General features: G+C 39.6%; 1 protein-coding gene across 1 annotated transcript in view; it reads left to right on the forward strand.

Moving 5' to 3' along the window:
• Positions 1-4,649: 4,649 nt before the first annotated feature.
• The window catches only part of LOC136877418 (cytochrome P450 6k1), a 50,110-nt gene continuing 36,028 nt past the window's right edge, over positions 4,650-18,731 (forward strand). The window contains exon 1 of the mRNA XM_067151439.2: positions 4,650-4,773. The gene's annotated coding sequence lies outside the window, so the exon portion shown is untranslated. The remainder of the gene's footprint in view (positions 4,774-18,731) is intronic.

Below are 18,731 nucleotides of genomic sequence, written 5' to 3' on the forward strand. Positions count from 1 at the left end.
TTTTTATTTTTACTTTTTGTACTTCGTATATTTGTTATTGAATAAACCGGTTATTGTGAAGAAAATCAAACATTTCAACAATTCAGATTACTTTCATATATTCTTATAAGCCTAACAGAGTCCCGGGTATCATTACACCCAGCCTTTTTATTCATATTTCAGTGGGGTATTTCAGTTCTTCATATCGTTTGCTGAGAACAATAGTGACGAAAATCAGATAATTATAGCAGTTCTGAGAAATTTGTCTTCGAAATTTTGGCGCAAATTCCACCTTTCATTCCGCCATCACCGGTCAATATTTTTCAGATTTTTTTAAATTTACAGACAGTAAGTACACTTCAACTTAACGTAATATGAAAGTATTTTTGCAGTTTAACAAATGATTTTTTAGTTTTTCTGACTTATGTTACTAATGAATTACTTGTTATCATATTCCAAGAAAATATGGATGCATGCAGAACTGTTTACTCCCCAAAACACCACACATATCGACAGGATTATACAACCAATAAATGAGAAACAAAAACATATATTTGTTACAGCAGGAACATTATACTTTAGATTTCTCACTGAATAAAATAAAAAGCAATTATTATACAGGAAGTAAAATATAATACAGGGACTCACATCAAACCAAACGAAGAAACTAAATTGAAATTATAATGATAATGCAAATTATGTCTGTCAGTCCACATTTATGAATCAGATTTTTGTATCCCACTCGCATTCTAAGCTTGAAAGAAAGAAGCATGGAGAGACGGTATGGATCTGTTGCGAATGAGGCTCTGTAAGTCGTTAAATTTCTTCGTCGGGATTGGCAAAGGTCCCGTAGAATCTTTGATTAATCCATAACTTCCTATATGATTTGCACCTTTCCTTTCCTTTCGGCGAATGATTACCGGCTTAAGTTCATCTTCACTGTACGAGCCTTTGTAGATGTAGCGGTCCAGATGGTCCTTGGTGATTTTCACCATTACGATGCTACTGAATTGAAATTTCCCTCCATCAGCGTTTTCACTGAAGTGACAGTAGATCAAATCAGATGTAATTTTCTTCACATCAACGAAATCGGTGTGAGCACTACTTATTATAGCTGAAAAGTAGGCTGGTTCGTAGATGGGTCTAGATTTCAAGGCTTTTTTTTTACCTTTCTTTTTATAACGGAATGGCAGGAGTCACCTTCATTTTGACTGTGTTCAACTTCCAAGAACTTCAGAGTAATACCTTTGATTTTGTAGTAGGCTACCACGTACAAGAATGCAGAGAATGTAAACTTATTTTTCCCCTGTCCAGAAAAAAACAAAATAATTTTTACTAATTTCAAATAAATTAAGCACATTTAATAGAGTCACTGTTCCTTTCTTCCATTTCCTCTTCAGGTTCACACTGTAATAATGGAGCACTCATTTTGTGAAACCGCATTTGCACTTGGTTAACATAGGTCAGTTAGTTTCATGGCAAATTTCCCGAGGCTCTTACTTTTCTTCCGACAAGTAAGACTTTTCCTTATTCAGACACTCATATCCGAGAAGATATCTTCTGCACTTCCAAACTGATTGCCACGCGGTGACATGTGCCTCTCATGCACGAAGAGGGGGATGAATTCCCTCGATGCAGTACTGACGTTGAGCGCTCCGTAGCGGCTCAAGGTCACGTGGAATTTTTTCTTATGCTAGTGGCTTTACATCGCACCGACACAGATAGGTCTTATGGGGACGATGGGATAGGAAAGGCCTAGGAGTTGGAAGGCAGCGGCCGTGGCCTTAATTAAGGTACATCCCCAGCATTTGCCTGGTGTGAAAATGGGAGACAATGGGAAACCATCTTCAGGGCTGCCGATAATGGGATTCGAACCCACTATCCCCTGGATGCAAGCTCACAGCCGCGCGCCCCTAGCCGCACGGCCAACTCGCCCGGTACGAGGAATTTACGCTGCTTATGGAGAGAGGATTATGTTGTGGTGGACCCGCTCTTGCACCACGGATTAGTGACAATATGTATATTACTAATTACTTGAAAAATCTGATTAATTGTGACGTTCCCATAAATCGCCACTCTATAGAACACAAATTCTGATACTTCAAATTATTACTTTTAATTAAAATAGTTCCGTGGTTACCCATCCAAAATTAACATTAGTCCTCTCTTGTAAGGTGACTGGGCGCCAGACGAGAGTACTTGCGGTACTTATACTATTATGTAAGTTAAGTGATGTTTTGTAATTCCAGGAATTAGCTAGCCTCCGTTTAGGGTGAGTAAATACCACTTGCTGTTGTCGTGAGTGCTCAAGTAAATCGTTAATTTTAGCATGTATGTTAAATCCCGTAAGCCACCAATGAAAACAGCCAAGAATCTAATGGATGCTGGTTTCAATTTAAAAGAGGAATGGAAAGAGCAATGGTTTCGTACAGCTCCGGAGTGGCCAAGCCTCGTTAATCCAAACCACGCCCCAGCTGGTTTCAGTTTCCCAAGAAAAACGTGGGCATCACTAAACAGGTTTCGCACTAATTGTGGAAGATCTGCATTCTCCCTTCACCAGTGGGGCTTCAGGGACTCTCCAGCGTGTGATTGTGGTGCTTTAGTCCAGACCATGCATCATATAATGGACGAATGCCCTCTGCGTGCTTATGGTGGAGACCGAAAAGACTTTGCTGATGTCTCAGTATCCCTAGCGCAGTGGGTAAACAATATAGATATACATGTATAATTGTTCCCTGCTTACCATGTATTCTTTGCAGGGTTTTCATTTGTATAATATTGTATATGTTTGTCCATTTTTAAATTCCATACGCTTAATAATAATAATAGCATGCATGTTGCAATATACTACTTGTATGAAACCTTTCTTTTCAGTTCTCGCTAACATTTACCATGCAATGTAACGGAACGAAATGGTAATATGAAATAATATAATAACCCAATAAATATATCTCTATATAAGTAGATATAACATGATATGAAATGGTATCAAACACCAATTTAAATTGTACACCCGATAAAATCTTTCAGAGGTCTGTAACGACTTGGATGTTACACTGTTGTGATGATTTTTATCGACTTAACTCAAAATCGGCTATTTTTGCGTTACGTCACTATTATTCTCAGCCAGCAATATGTACACCCGGGTTCCAAAAATCGGAGAGTCGATTAAAGCCTCTCATGGTGGGGGGGGGGCCTTAATGCTTGTATGAAATTAGTATTTTGATTTTTAATAATAGAAGAACTCCAGCAAATGAAAATATGTTGGCTCTTCCATGCTCGTATAATTTCGCCAATTCTCTGACTCCAGTGACAACTGATGCACATGAGAATTATTAATTCGATTGAGGAACCATTTCTTTGCCCACACCCTTCTCTTCTTTTTCCTTGTCTTCACCGAAGGCACCAGCGATCACAATTCCCTCATTCAGTCCTTTACGTCAAGCACAATAGCTGATAATATAACTAAACGCACAGTAATGGTGATGGGAAAACGACTGGCGCGGGAGTGAGTGGCTTCTGCTTTTGGACGTCTTTCGTCTGGATGTCATCCGAATGCAAGCGCTAGTGAATGTTAGCCTTAAGCCATTCTAACACACGCACTGGATTATTTAACCTGTGGTACTACTTTGAAAAAGAGAAAAATGTATGATTTGTGAGCTCACAGCAAATTGTTTTATGACTATTACCTCAAACATCAAGATTTTCATTTCTATCTTTTGTATCACTTCGGATTAGAGAGGGTAAACATCCTTGGAAAGCGAAGGGAAAAATGCTGCGAAAGTCTGTCTTCCGATACACTAAGACTGTATGCAGCAGTGTCAAGGGAGACTAAAATCAAGAAATCTCTCATGGAAGGTAGGCAAGAGGTTGCTTGAATCCCAGTTTAGCATGAATCGAGTTTGATCCTTGGCCTTTGACTTCAACTTACCAAGAAATATTTGGGTATCATTGAAACGAGTACGAACAAGTCTGGCGAGTAAAGATTTTGGCAGTGTAAGTGGGGAGAGGAAGAAAATTCCATCCTGAGGCTGTGATATTATCTCAAACCATTCAACATATAGTCATGGGGAACCCCCTGAGGAGGTTTGAAGGAAACATTCATGATTAGCAATGCATGCGGCCATGGAAGGAGCTATCAGCTGGTTGATATCTCTGAGCATTCGTTTCCGATAGGGTCGCTACTCATCTGTGTATTTATCACTAGAAGTGCTGGAAAAAGCTCTTCATTTCGAATTTTTATATTTTGCGGTACTTTTTACTATTAGGCATATATAAGTTAAGTGATGTTTGTAATTGTATCCCTGAATCAAACTAAATAGGATAAGCGTTAGCTAGATCGGCTATGAAGATTCTAAGAAGACATTTGTTCAACACTGTACTAAGTAATTACCTTAAAAGATATTGTACATCTTTACAACGTTCCCTTTGTAAACATAATATTATTTAGGCTCAAACGTACATTATATGATATGCTTTGTCGTATTGGCACCCATAAATCTAGAGGCAATCAAATCAATTCAAATATGGGATCGGTCTAAAACGTAAAGCAATAGTCATTGTGGGCAACACGTGTGCATATGTATGAATTACATCATAACATTACATAGCAAAAATATCTCTACGTTACGTAAGAATATTATGACTGATACAGTGCATCAAGGATAACATCCACTTATCAGCTGGTAACTTAGTACAAAGGGAACCTCACATCAGACAGCTATACATTTCTGCACTGAAACGGCTACATACTGTGTGGAAACAGAAGTCTCCGTACCGACGGAAAATAGAAACGTGAGTCTTTAGCAAAGACATTGTTATAATTTGTGTTAGTTTTAATTATTTGGGGCCTAGTTAGTTCAATCAATCAATCAATCAATCAATCAATCAATCAATCAATCAATCAATCAATCAATCAATCAATCAATCAATCAATCAATCAATCAATCAATCAATCAATCGATCAATCAATCAATCAATCAATCAATCAATCAATCAATCAATCAATCAATCAATCACTACTGATCTGCATTTAGGCCAGTCGCCCAGGTGGCAGATTACCTATCTGTTGTTTTTCTAGCCTTTTCTTAAATGATTCCAAAGAAATTGGAAATTAATTGAACATTTCCCTTGGCAAGTTATTCCAATCCCTAACTCCCCTTCCTATAAACGAATATTTGTCTCAGTTTGTCTTGCTTTATCTTCATATTGCGATATTTCCTACTTTTAAAGACACCACTCAAACTTATTCGTCCCCTGATGTCATTCCACGCCATCTCTCCACTGACAGCTCGGAACATACTACTTAGCGAACAGCTCGTCTTCATTCTCCCAGTTCTTCCCAGACCAAACTTTGCCACATTTTTGTAACACTACTCTTTTGTCGGAAATCACCCAGAACAAATCGAGCTACTTTTCTTTGGATTTTATCCAGTTCTTGAATCAAATAATCCTGGTGAGGGTCCCGCACACTGGTATCATACTGTACTTGGGGTCTTACCAGAGACTTACACGCCCTCTCCTTTACATCCTTACTACAACCCTTAAATCCCCTGATAACCATGTGTAGAGATCCGTACCCTTTATTTACAATCATATTTATGAGATTACCTCAATGAAGATCTTTCTTTATATTAACACTTAGGTACTTACAATGATCCCCACCGAGCTCGATAGCTGCAGTCGCTTAAGTGCGGCCAGTATCCAGTAATCGGGAGATAGTGGGTTCGAACCCCACTGTCGGCAGCCCTGAAAATGGTTTTCCGTGGTTTCCCATTTTCACACCAGGCAAATGCTGGGGCTGTACCTTAATTAAGGCCACGGCCGCTTCTTTCCCATTCCTAGGCCTTTCCTATCCTATCGTCGCCATAAGACCTATCCGTGTCGGTGCGACGTAAAACAAATAGCAAAAAAACAATGATCCCCAAAAGGAACTTTCAACCCATCAACGCAGTCATTAAAACTCAGAGGACTTTTCCTATTTGTGAAACGCACAACCTGACTTTTAACCCCGTTTATCATCATATCATTGCCTGTTGTCCATCTCCCAACATTATCGAGGTAATTTTGCTGTTGCTCACAATCTTGTAACTTTTTAATTACTCTTTACAGAATACGGTAACATCATCTGCAAACAGCTTTATTTCTGATTCCACTTCTTTCTTTTCTTTTCCACCGATCATAGTTAATTTTTTTAAACTCCCTCATGCCTCCATAATAGTCCTAATTTTAATACCTTCCTTTCTATCAAATTTATTTTAACTACTAAAAACAGCTTCGTGATCACTAATATACCTATTGCTACGGTTTCTCTATAGAGCTCATCTGTTTTCACCAGAACCACATCCAGAATATTTTCCCTCTAGTTTGTGAATCAGCTGCCCTTCCCATTTTAACTTATTTGCCATTTATTGGTCATGCTTCCTGTCGTTCTCATTACCTTCTCAATTGCCATTTGGTAAATTGAGATCACCCGCTACTATCACGTTCCTTTCCATATCGTTTCCCACATAGCTGATTAGTTTATCAAATAATTCTGAAACAGTGTCAGCGCTACCCTTTCCCGGTCTGTACACCCTAAAGACATCAAGTTGCCTATTATCTTTAGAGATGAGCCTCAAACCTGAAATTTCATGTTTGTCATCTTTACATTTTTCGTAGCTTACAAATTTTTCTTTCACCAGAATTAATATTCCCCCTCCTACAATTCCTATTCTATCTCTACGACACACCCGCCAGGTTTGTGAGAATATTTCTGCATCCATTATATCATTTCTCAGCCATGAATCAAGTCCTATTACAATATCTGGTAAGTATATATCTATTAAATTACTTAAGTATTTTCCTTTCTTTACAATACTAAGTACTTACATTTTTATGACATCCATCCTTGACTTCCAGTTCTTTGTGCCCTTTTCACCACTCCCTAGGCCACCCTGTTTCCCTGAATGTACCTCCCTATAACCCTTCCAAACAAATTTCCTAACTTACATGTACCACTGCGGTTTAAGTGAAGGCCATCTGACCTGAGTTCTACATTATTCGGCCCCTTTGACGTAGACTAGGTATCGCTACTTGTACCAGTGCTTGATTAGCTCCTCCGCTAGTGCTCATCACTGTACATATTCTTCGCTGTGTGTTTGTGTAGCTCCATGGTTATTTCGTTAACATGCAGACCTTTTGATAGTCTGGGGATTTAAAAACCTTGTTTAATTCCTCTGCTCCGGCCCTGGTCATGTGTACCCTCTTCAATACTACAATTCAAAAGTAGGGTCCCATTCTCACAAACGCACAGGTCGCCTATAGGAGTCAATTCGAAAGTCCTGCCATCAGACTTCTCCGGAAGCCATACGTTATTATTACAGTAGGCCTATGTATTATTCATTATTGCGATTAATGTAATCGTAGGTTGCTTTTGCATTTTGTTATCATTTATTTTGTTTTTGCTTGGTGTTATCCACTTCTCAGTGTTTATTGATATTAGTGTACCGGTTCTTTGGCTGAATGGTCATTATTAGGCTCGTATTTTGAGGGAAAGTCCTTTTTTCCTTGAGTGTCCGAAGACGAAGTTCAACATATTATATGTGCATTCTGGGTCATTGTAGGCCAGAAAATGCTGGGTCTTATTTGTCCTTTTTTTCATTTTTCGGCGTTTTGTGGATTATTGGTCCTTTTTAGCCTTTTTAGGTTTAACGGCTTATTTTTGCAAATCGCCCACTTTCGACTACGTTTTTACTGTCCATTCACAATTTGAATCATCATTCGTTCACCCATCACGTCTTAAACATAATTTCTCTAGTAAATACATACATTTGAACCATACCTGAAAATGTAATGAAATGAAAGGAAATGAAATGAAATGGAAAATAAAACTAGTGCTTGAAAACATCACGGGTATCAAATTATGTGCAAGATAAGTGAAATAATGAAAGAAGAAAATTTTGATGTGAGTGTTTTTAAAGAGGAAGATCTCACTTACGTCAATTATGAACCCTTAATATCTGTTGATGAGGAGAGAAGTTTCTCGATGTTTCGCAACGCGCTGTCTGAAAAAGGTCAATCCTTTACACATAAGAACCTGGAGATGACTATTGTGATACACCGCAAAGCCAACTGAGGTAAGGTTTCCGAATTCCAATTTCTGTAACCCTAGTGTGGTTAAGCCAAATATGATTCCGGTTATACTAATTTCAATTTCTTTTTCTTGGATTCCGTTGCGGGCTCGCTGAATTCATTCTAGGTGGAAAAAATTTCTCATTTCAAATTGTGCAAGTACTTTTTTTTACAACACGAAATTCCTTTTTTAAATTGCTTGATGATGCTTGTTGTTTTAAGGGGCCTAACATCGAAGCTCATCGCCCCTTTTTTAAATTATGTTAATCTAAAAATATATAATATCTGAAAGAAGAATTATTACACTCAATCATTTCTGCACTGTATGTTGCATACCACCAGAATTGAGCATTTTTAAACATTACATTCCCTTATTGGTCTGCCTCTTGGTGTAGTGGTTAGCGTGATTAGCTGCCAATCCCGGAGGCCCGGGTTCGATTCCCCGCTCTGTCGCGAAATTTGAAAAGTGGTACGAGGGCTGGAACGGGATCCACTCAGCCTCGGGAGGTCAACTGAGTAGAGGTGGATTCGATTCCCACTTCAGCCATCCTGGAAGTGGTTTTCCGTGGTTTCCCACTTAACCTGAAGGAAAATGCTGGGATGGTACCTAAAATAAGACCACGGCTGCTTCCTTCCCTCTTCCTTGTCTATCCCTTCCAACATCCCCATCCTCCACCAAGGCCCCTGTTCAGCATAACAGGTGAGGCCACCTGGGCGAAGTACTGGTCCTCCTCCCAAGTTTTATCCACTACCCAATGTCACAAGCTCCAGGACACTGCCCTTGAGGCGGTAGAGGTGGGATCCCTCGCTGAGTCCGAGGAAAAACCAACCCTGGAGGGTAAACAGATTAAATTCCTTCATTAAATATGTAATTAAAAGTAACATTATTATTGAATTTGGATCGCATTTTTACGCCTTTTTACCAGTTTTGTCCCCTTATTTGATATTTTCAGCTCATTTGATAGGTCTTTCTAGACAATTTGTAGGTCTTCAACTTCCGAGTCCTGGTCATTATACTCGCCTTCGGATCAAAGGGTCGCAGATCGATTCCCAGCGGGGGCTGGGGATTTCGACTGTGAGTGATTAATTCCTCTGTTTCGGGGACTGGGTGTTTGTGTACACTTCTTCTCACCTATGTACAATACATCACACTATCAACCTCCACGGAAACACTCAACAGAGAATACATCCCTTCACATAGGTTGGCATCAGGAAGGGCATCCGATCGTAAAATTGGACCATACCAACACAAATTGCCGACTCCAAGTATCTGGGAAAAGGCCGGAAAGAAGAAGAATTCTGAGGGTCGCTAGGTAGTGGTATGTTTAAGACTAATATTTAAGATGCATTCCTTCTATAATTATTATGCCAAAATTTATAGATTATTTTCACTTCTTTAGTTCTGATGCCGAAAGGTTTTTATTTCAGCTTTTTGGCCCAAACAGTTGTTTGTTTCGTTGTTTCGATCTTTCCGAACGAAGCAGTCCTTTATTTTTGGAGCCAACGAGCGATTTAAAAGAGAAAAGTAGCTGGATCCATGGGTAACTCAGTCTTCTGAGTTTTGTAATATGTCTTTAAGTATAATACTGTACACCCTGCCTCACGTTATCTACTGTGGACGGACACCAGTTTTAGTTTTGTCTTAGAGCTCAGCCTTCTATCTCCCTTCTTCTCCTCTTTCTACCACTTTTCTCACACCCTAGTGGGCTCACGAGTGCGAACTTGGTTCTGTTTTATTGCTGGATGTCCTTCCTGACTCCAACCCCTATGTGAATGGATGTATTCCCTTTTGCGTGTTTCTGTGGTGCTTCGTAGTGTAGTGTGTTGTGTGAATATGAAAAGTATTTTCCTTCTTAATGTTAGCATAAAGGCATCGTTCTTCGCCACCAGAAGCAGGCTGGATAAAAACGACAACGCGGCGAGTTTTAGTTTTCACTCAAAACGTATGGTAGCATGGTAGCCGTACACCCAATTTGTGAAAATTCCTAGGGAATACAGATGTCCTAAGATGTCTGTTTGATTACAGTTCTTCTCACTGTTCAATTTCTAAGTCAGTTGGCATGGGTTATAGTCGATTAAGCTTCATTAAAATTGGGACGGTCATCTTGAAAGTGCAGAATGATTATTGTCGAAATTACTCTCTACTTGAAATATTCACCTTGGTGGTCTTCGTGTAACACTGAGTTATCGTATGTAGCGTCAATATTTTTTGCCCCATTTTTGCCTTAACGACGTTGGCCCACCTTTCGGGCCTTACAGAGTGGCACAATTTTGGATTCCTCTTCTTCATATTCTAACCGCCGACAGTTGCTCGCCATCCAGTTGAGAGAGCTGAAATTCTAGATAAATAACAGAGAATATCACTGAAGCTAATCACGTAGGCTGAAGTTATTACTGGCATTTGTTAGATATGATGTAGTCTATGCGTATCCTACGTAAAATAGATTTGTAATCATCAAACACATCGTCCTCTCTGACCGATTTTAGTCCTAAAATTAATAGAAAAACAAAGCACTCTGAGCCTTTAAATTCATTTTTATAGAAGATCAGGAGAACACTGTACATTTAAAGAAATTATTTACATTCTTCTGGAGGGAATTCCGCGAAGTAACACTGAACCCTTGAACTTACCATTCCATCGTTGGTCGGCCACGGCTGCTACAGTAGAACAATATAGAACTCTTAAATCATGGGTCGTTGCGGGAATAAATTCGGTCACGATCTTAACCAAACGATGGGGTTCAAAAGAGAGCCTAACTACTTGAAATGAGGAGCAAATATGTGCTTACTAACTTTTATTAAAATCGAAATGACACGACAACATTGTTATTTTAATATAAATCCTTGAGAGAAAAAAAATTATAAATTATTTATTATTGAATGTTTCAAACGCAGTCACATTGCATATCGTTGATTTATTTCTCACAATATCGAAGAGTTGCTTCGGTGAAGTTAGTACATTAGTGGACAGCGAAACTGAAAAACTGAAAAAGGAAAGACCTGAAAACCGGGCACCTAATACTCCAAACGAGAACTGAGAATTAATCCACACGATCCGTGGAAAATCTGACTTTCAACAAGTAGAACGCCTGATTTCCTCTCAGTTAAGGTTATCCACCAGTCGAATACCCTTTACGGATACGGAACACCCGCCGAATGGACCCTTAATCGAACCAAATTGACTATCACTTGCTTTGGATAGGTTGCGAAATATTGTGGAAAAGCACGGTGTTCACTACAAGTTAACAGCATCATTCACAATTGAAATAAAATTCCACCATGTATTTGTCATTCATGACACCCTTAAGTGATAAGGTAATCCCGATGCTAAATGTGCATCACCCAAACAGCTGTTCGGAAGGAACCAACAACAAAATGATCCGCGAGGATCTTACGTTACGTCGTTCTAAAGGAACAAAACTGCGAAATGCAGGAAACACTTATTCATCACGCATTTAGAAGAAATGCCAAACACTGAAGTTAATTAAAAAGTGGTAAACAACTTGAAAAGTATTATTACCAACCCGATTTTCAGGTTAGAAATGATTATGTTACGCTTAATGAAATTACCAGTCCACATTGAAAAAATATTACAACTTTAAGGAATTCTTTCCTTAAAAAAACAATGACTACCTTTACAGATCCGTCTACTTATTGTCTGTCCCAACACACTACCTATAAAATGATTACTTAATCGAATTCAACTACGAATAAAATGAAAGTACGACAAAGATTGAAAATAAAATAATATTACTGGCTGACGAATCGAAACCGCATTCGCAACTCAAGTCTCGCGCTAATACACTGAGTGTCAATATGCACACTATCAAAACGAAACGGACGTCAGAACGACAAAACAATTAAGTCCGTAAAATAAAATAACATATCGAAGTCATTAAAAATCAACACGCATGGAGAATTACAGTAAAAATATTTAATCTCCATCAGGTCGATATCCAATATTTGGGCAACCCTCATTCACCGATAGCGGCCCCGTTATCTCAAGGAACACCCTTCAGCTGTTGGAGCTACGCACTAGTTGGCCTCATTATTGTCGATCTAACCCTCTTCATATTCCATATTTTACTGTAGAGGCTACCTTCGCCCAAGTCACTTCGCAAAACAAAAGAAACATATAATCTGAGACTTGAGTATGTACAGCTGACATCCCAGACCTATCGTCGGGCTCACTTAAAATCTGTACATCCTAACACTAATATCTATGTACACGATACCTTCCAAATTCTATCGTCGGGCGTGAACTAGGACATCTCATCATCAGTAACTCCAAGGATAACATGTGACGTCCTAAATCTATGGTCGAGCGTCAAAATGGATCGTACTACGTATCCCCTAGCATATCAGGCGAACTAACAATTTCAAACCAACTCTGACATTTCAATACACGTCTCTTACTATTAAACGAATGCAAGTCGAAAAATGCAGTAAGTCTCCATCTCGTTACAATACGTGAATTCGAAAATAAATATACGTGACGAACAATTCTCCAACTCAAACACAATCTCAGCCTGTGCAATGAAGTTTTTAGGGAAGCAATGATAACTCCCAACACACGTCTACCATTTAGTGGATGTATTCAAAATAATAATTATCACTACCGCATTAGAAACTCTCAAATCGCCTACCGTCAATTCCAAATATTTATATCAATGACATATCCAGTGAAACGAAATTCAGTACAACACCAACCATGTATTCCAAATGCTCTTTTATCCTTGAGGTCACATTATCTTAATATTCATACGGGCTTTACGTAACTAGTCACTTGAGTTTTACTACCAAGATTTTTAACCTTTTACTAGAGTCGTTTTCACTTGGGATCTTACTAGAAATCTACGATGCCTCACACAGTAGTCGTCTCAAATTTCGGATTGGTAGCGGAATACTCTACAGCCTGTCACAATGCAGTCTGTTTCACAAATACTTCCTCGGCAAACATAGCCTGTCTCAAACTCATTCTCCTCGCCTTATCCCAGCGGTATCACTTAAAATCCAGGCTTCATTTCATCTTCAATATTCCTATCCCTCTCATCTCCACATGTATAATTCTTCGCTCTCGACCCATTTTTCTTATATTTCCAAGACCCCTTTCCTTTTTCAATCCTCTAGTGAAAACAACAACCATTATGAAATACACCTCTTTATTTTACTATTACTATGACTTTCGGACCTCGAGAATCCAAGAACACACCGCGACTTTCCGTATCATTGATATACACGATGTCCCAAAATTTTTATACTTCCCATGAATAAATATAACTCTATCGAATTTCACTGAAATATTCTAAGTGCCTGCGATCCTTGTAAAATATACCGGTTATGCACTTTTAACATAGACAAATTTACTTATCCCGCGGTAGACATTATTATTATTATTATTATTATTATTATTATTATTATTATTATTATTATTATTATTATTGACAAACATTTCTGAATTAAACTGATATTTGAAATTAAGATATTCGCTACGACTATTTTACAATTATAGCTTTCCTAAATTTACTCGCTTTGGACAATATCTCATAGAACATTAACACCAGATTTAAACGTCGCATTTTTACGGTTTCTTGACGTGAAATTTACAAACTAAAATTTTCACACGCTGACCAAAATTGTAACACTTTCGCCTGACAATTACAAATATCAACCCGACAATCATCTTGAAAAATTGTTGGGACAGAACAAAAAAATCTAACTACAACATAATACAAATATAGATAGACCTACAAAATGGCGCCATCCTCAGTATTCTGGCTACATTGTCGCCAGATGACCTCGTGCCTTTAGCCGTACATTTGCACAAATAACATCATCATTTCCCACATATCACTCTTACAAACACTGCCTTTTTCACACGATATTAAATTACAACACAAATCACGCACTTTCCTCGTTATAATGTGTACCACGAACCTCCCTCGTTCTGCAGTCAACTGCTACTGTCTGCTTTCGTCCCAGAGTTGTCTCTCTCTGTCACCCACAAACACACCAGGTGTTCAACAGATAACGAAATCAAAACTACTCTGACTAGCTTCCCAATTCTCTTACCACTTTCAAACGCACATAAGGTGATACAGTAACATTTGCTGTGTACTTTAACAGACGCCTATACTTTCACAATTTGTCGGCAATAGTTCAGAAATTTTCTGTCACCTTCCCTTTCTAACCGACTGGGTGGACCTCAGCCACGAACATGTACTAAGTCGTTTGTAGATCAATCTGGTACAATTTTCTGCTGACGACGGGCGTAAGCTACCGCCGCTTCAAAAACCAGATCGACACTGAAAAATATGCAATGGGGGGTTCCTCTTATAGTCTATAGGAGGGACGCTACACACACTACTAAGCTTGATTGCGTAATCTGCTAATTTTGCGTCCAATAGACCGATTTTTATGAGACTTGTCCCAGACTTCCGGACAGACTTGTAATTATTTTAGATGTTAATCTCATAATTTTACCACACTCACAACAGGTGAAATAAATTATTTCTGCCCGAACGTTTCGCGCGTTTTTTCATCCATTGACCTTGGCACGTGGAGCTAGTCCACGGATCTGACGCTGACTTGTACTTAGGCTTAACTGCATTTATGTTTTACCCTGGGGGTTCTGTCTTCAGGTAGGGTTTAAGAATAATTTAAATTATTTATTTCTTTATTTACTGTATTGCCAAAATCCCTCGTTACGCAGAATTCCGTGAATTTAAAGAATTAGCGGGCACTCGAAGACCGCCGAGGTATCACGGTGTTTCACGAGCCTGCCGCGGGTGAGATCTTTCCCACGCGACATCGAGGTTCTTAGGAGCGCAACATGGCTGCCCTCAAAAATAAAAGTAGCTTGTTGATTTGAAATAAACATTGAGAAAATAAAAAAATATTTTTCTCATCGTGGAATTATGGGTTCAACACGTGTCTCACATGTGCTAAATGATCTGGTTTCTCAATGAGTGGGTGACATCTACTGATGAGCGGAAGGGGACCATGTCCTACTGCGTTGAATTTCAGTTCGGAAATTAATTTACATTATTAAAAGTACGAGCCTCCGTGGCTCAGGCGGCAGCGCGTCGGCCTCTCACTGCTGCGTTCCGTGGTTCATATCCCGGCCACTCCATGTGAGATTTGTGCTAGACAAAGCGGAGGCAGGACAGGTTTTCTCCGGGTATTCCGGTTTTCCCTGTCATCTTTCATTCTAGCAACACTCTCCAATATCATTTCATATCATCTGTCAGTCATTAATCACTGCCCCAGAGGAGTGTGACAGGCCTCGGCAGACGGCACAATTCCTATCCTCGCCGCAAGAGAGAAGCTTCATTCATACTATCCCTGATCCGGTGACTGACTCGAAAACAGGTTGTAAGTTTTCATTTTCATTAAAAGTAGGCCTGTGAAAGGATGAAAATCTTACGCATTAATCAAGTCTAGTTAGGAGAGATAATAGCAAGATTAATCCCGCCTGATGGCCACCATCGTTAACACGTCAAGTCTATATGGCCTGACCCTGATGTTAGCCGGTTCGAGACCCGTTGGTGGAAAAAATCGAACACCATCAGAACGTTGGCCGGCAAGGAAGGATAGGCGGTGTTCTAATCACTAGAAAGCGTCCCAAAATTCTAGATTCAATTCCAAAACACGTCCACAGTGTTCATATGGAGTGAGGACACAAGGCGCTGTTGGTGGTGATTCGTCCGTCAGATGGCGACGCTACGCTTTGAGCAGACGCCTTTGTGTTAGTCAATAGGAGTACTCTATGTGCCGACACCCGGCTTCACTCTCTCCTACCTCATTACCACTTCACACACAGACGTTCAGGTCGCGAATGGGCGTCATATAGCAAGAACTGCACTAGGCGAGCCAAACATTGGCAGTGACAGATTGGCACTTAAAGAAGGCAACATTAAATTAATACCAAGGTTGATCTCGAGCTCAGTTCCGTAACCTACAATATGCTCCAGACCTCCTACAACAATGCAGTTAAAGGTCCAGAGATCTTTGTTTTTCTTATCGTGCGCATTGTGAGACATTTTTCCACCGCTGTCAACTTTTCGCAAGGGTTTCCGCTTTATTTACACTTATGCCAACAAGTTTGAGGTCATTGGTGAACGTTCGCCTCTAGCTGTTGTTCCATGACCAATATTTTTATGAGATGTTTGTGCATACGCTGAGCATAGCCAAACATGTAAGCTAGGCATGCCACTGGCTGCTACACTTTCTCATTGGTGACGCAGTCTGTGTACCGTGTGCTCAGAATCCGCCGCAAGCAACGATGATAAAACTGATGAAACATCTTCCACATTTCGCTCGCATGGGTGGCAATTGGCACAACAATGGCGAATACAGATGTAATTTAATGTTACCAAGAAAACTATCGATAAGGTCGTATCGAAGCCGACGATCCAATTTCGCTGAGAGGATGAGGACACCACAAAATAACTCTGTACAAAAAATTAACTACCATTTCGCACTGGATGGTGTCGAAATCGGGATTTAAAATCCGTATGACGACGCAGCTACTGGACAACCCCTGCAACTTGCTGGCGTGGTGCACAGCGGAGTGGAGTTGCAGGTGTGCTGGAGAGAGATAGAACGAACTGGCAGGTTACCGCGCGTCAAGGTTACTTTAATGTTAGGGGACGGATGTGAAACCTAATTGAGACGTGTTGATCGCCCGATAAAAACACAAATATTTTTGGCCCCTCTCGCAACGAATATGCACTTTAAGGCCACATTGTCCTTCTTAGCCTTCCATACTTGTCTGAAGACAATGCAAGCACTCCGAGCTCGGGAAGTTGCTCCGTTGTGTAATTGGTTGAGAACCATGAAATTTTAATCATGTCTTGAACCGCGGGGAAGAAAATTAAAAATGGAAAATATTCAAAATGCTGTTTCTCTGATAAACATCAAACCGGAAGTCTTCACAAGCCGGCTAATGTCTTTTAAATGGCGAAAACATATCCAAGGACTGTATTTTCTCTGTAGTGCCGGGAGGACTCCGGAGAATTTCTATACTTTAGCCAGGAGGAATGTGTTCAAGGCAGCATTTATCGCTGTAAGTATCCCAGGAATCTAACAGTAGCAAACACTTGTCATATCTTCCGCGAATGGGAATAAGGCTTCTTTAAACCAATACTTTAATTCATTTGCTTCCCATTTTCACTGATTGTATGGCTGTTACAATTATATTTGGGGCATGAAATATTTCTTTGAGGACACTCTGACTACAAGTTTCAATTGCCTTCTGTGGTACAATTAATAATTTCGTGAAAAGAGTACCAGCCATACTAACATTAGGCATAGTTGTGTACGAATGGGTATATGCACTAACTGCTTCTGTATGTTTTTCACCAACAAACGATATGCACTTTCAGGTCGTGCACGAAACAATTCTCATTTATATTGTATATTAAAGAAGGGATGTAATAAAAAATCGCTCTGTAACTGCTTCCACAAATTTCTTTGCGACTTCATCTTTTTACCTATTCTTGTTGCAGATATGCACGGGATACAAAATTTCGTGATTTTTTCTACTTTTGATTCGGTACTTTTTCTTGAAGTAACACAACTATTCAATGGATGATCTGAAATTATTTTGTGCCATTCAAATCTCTCTTGAAGTGTCCTAGGCCCACAGTCGCAGGTCTTCATTACAAATATTCTGCTTCAACCTTCTTGCTTCTGCAAAACGGAAACATATTTTTATACATCATTTCCTTTATTTAGGGAGACTTACTGACGTAGATTCTAATTGGTTCTTCCACATGTACAGTTAACATGGTGACGTAACCATACAATGTTTGCAAACAGTTGTTAATGGAAGCCACTTGCCGCACCCCCCACCCCCCCTTTATTTAACCATAAATGTATAGGTTTCCTCTTGCCCGCAAGATCTACAATGTGTGTTCTTTTTCTGTAGACTGGAATCATATCTTGAACTGGTAGATGTGTCAGGTGATTATGGTGTCGCTACACTAGATTGACGGGAGTCAGACTCTGGGCTCAAACTCGGATCCGTAACACCTCTCATACCTGGCAATGGTGTGCTGTCTTCTCTTTTATATGATGCAGATGAGGTCTTGCTGCTTCTATTGTCACTTTCACTATCATTATTTCTATCCAGATACGACTCCGGGGCATTCTGGCACCCATGGGATGTTTTTCGATTAGTTCGATCACATGTCGACGCATCTCCATTTTCTCCGACGTTATTTCACGGGAAGAAGAGAAATCTTTTTCACGCAAATCACTTAACGCATACTCTAGTAAATTAGATGGATTCATGGGTGCTCTCACAAACGAACATGGTGTTAACGCCTGGCACAGAATGTTCAAGATAACGCACTCGCCTCAGATGATCACCAGGGCTGTCCACGCCCAGCTATATGCTAACGCGTGCAACCTTGTTAGACATTTTCATGTCTATTTCAGGATCTGACAGCTCGAAATGGCAGCTAAATTCTTGTACAGTGCTTTCTTACGTTCTCCTCATCCTTTCAGCGAAATTTCATTGTTGGTTTTGACATGGCCGTATTGAAAATTCCCTTGTAAGACAGATGGAAGATTCAGCCCGGATAGTTTGAATTATGTCGATCCAAGCTTACATAATATTTAAGTAGTTAATGCAT

Source organism: Anabrus simplex, chromosome 7, assembly GCF_040414725.1.
Source record: "Anabrus simplex isolate iqAnaSimp1 chromosome 7, ASM4041472v1, whole genome shotgun sequence".
In the NCBI taxonomy this organism is placed as follows: Eukaryota; Metazoa; Arthropoda; class Insecta; order Orthoptera; family Tettigoniidae; genus Anabrus; species Anabrus simplex.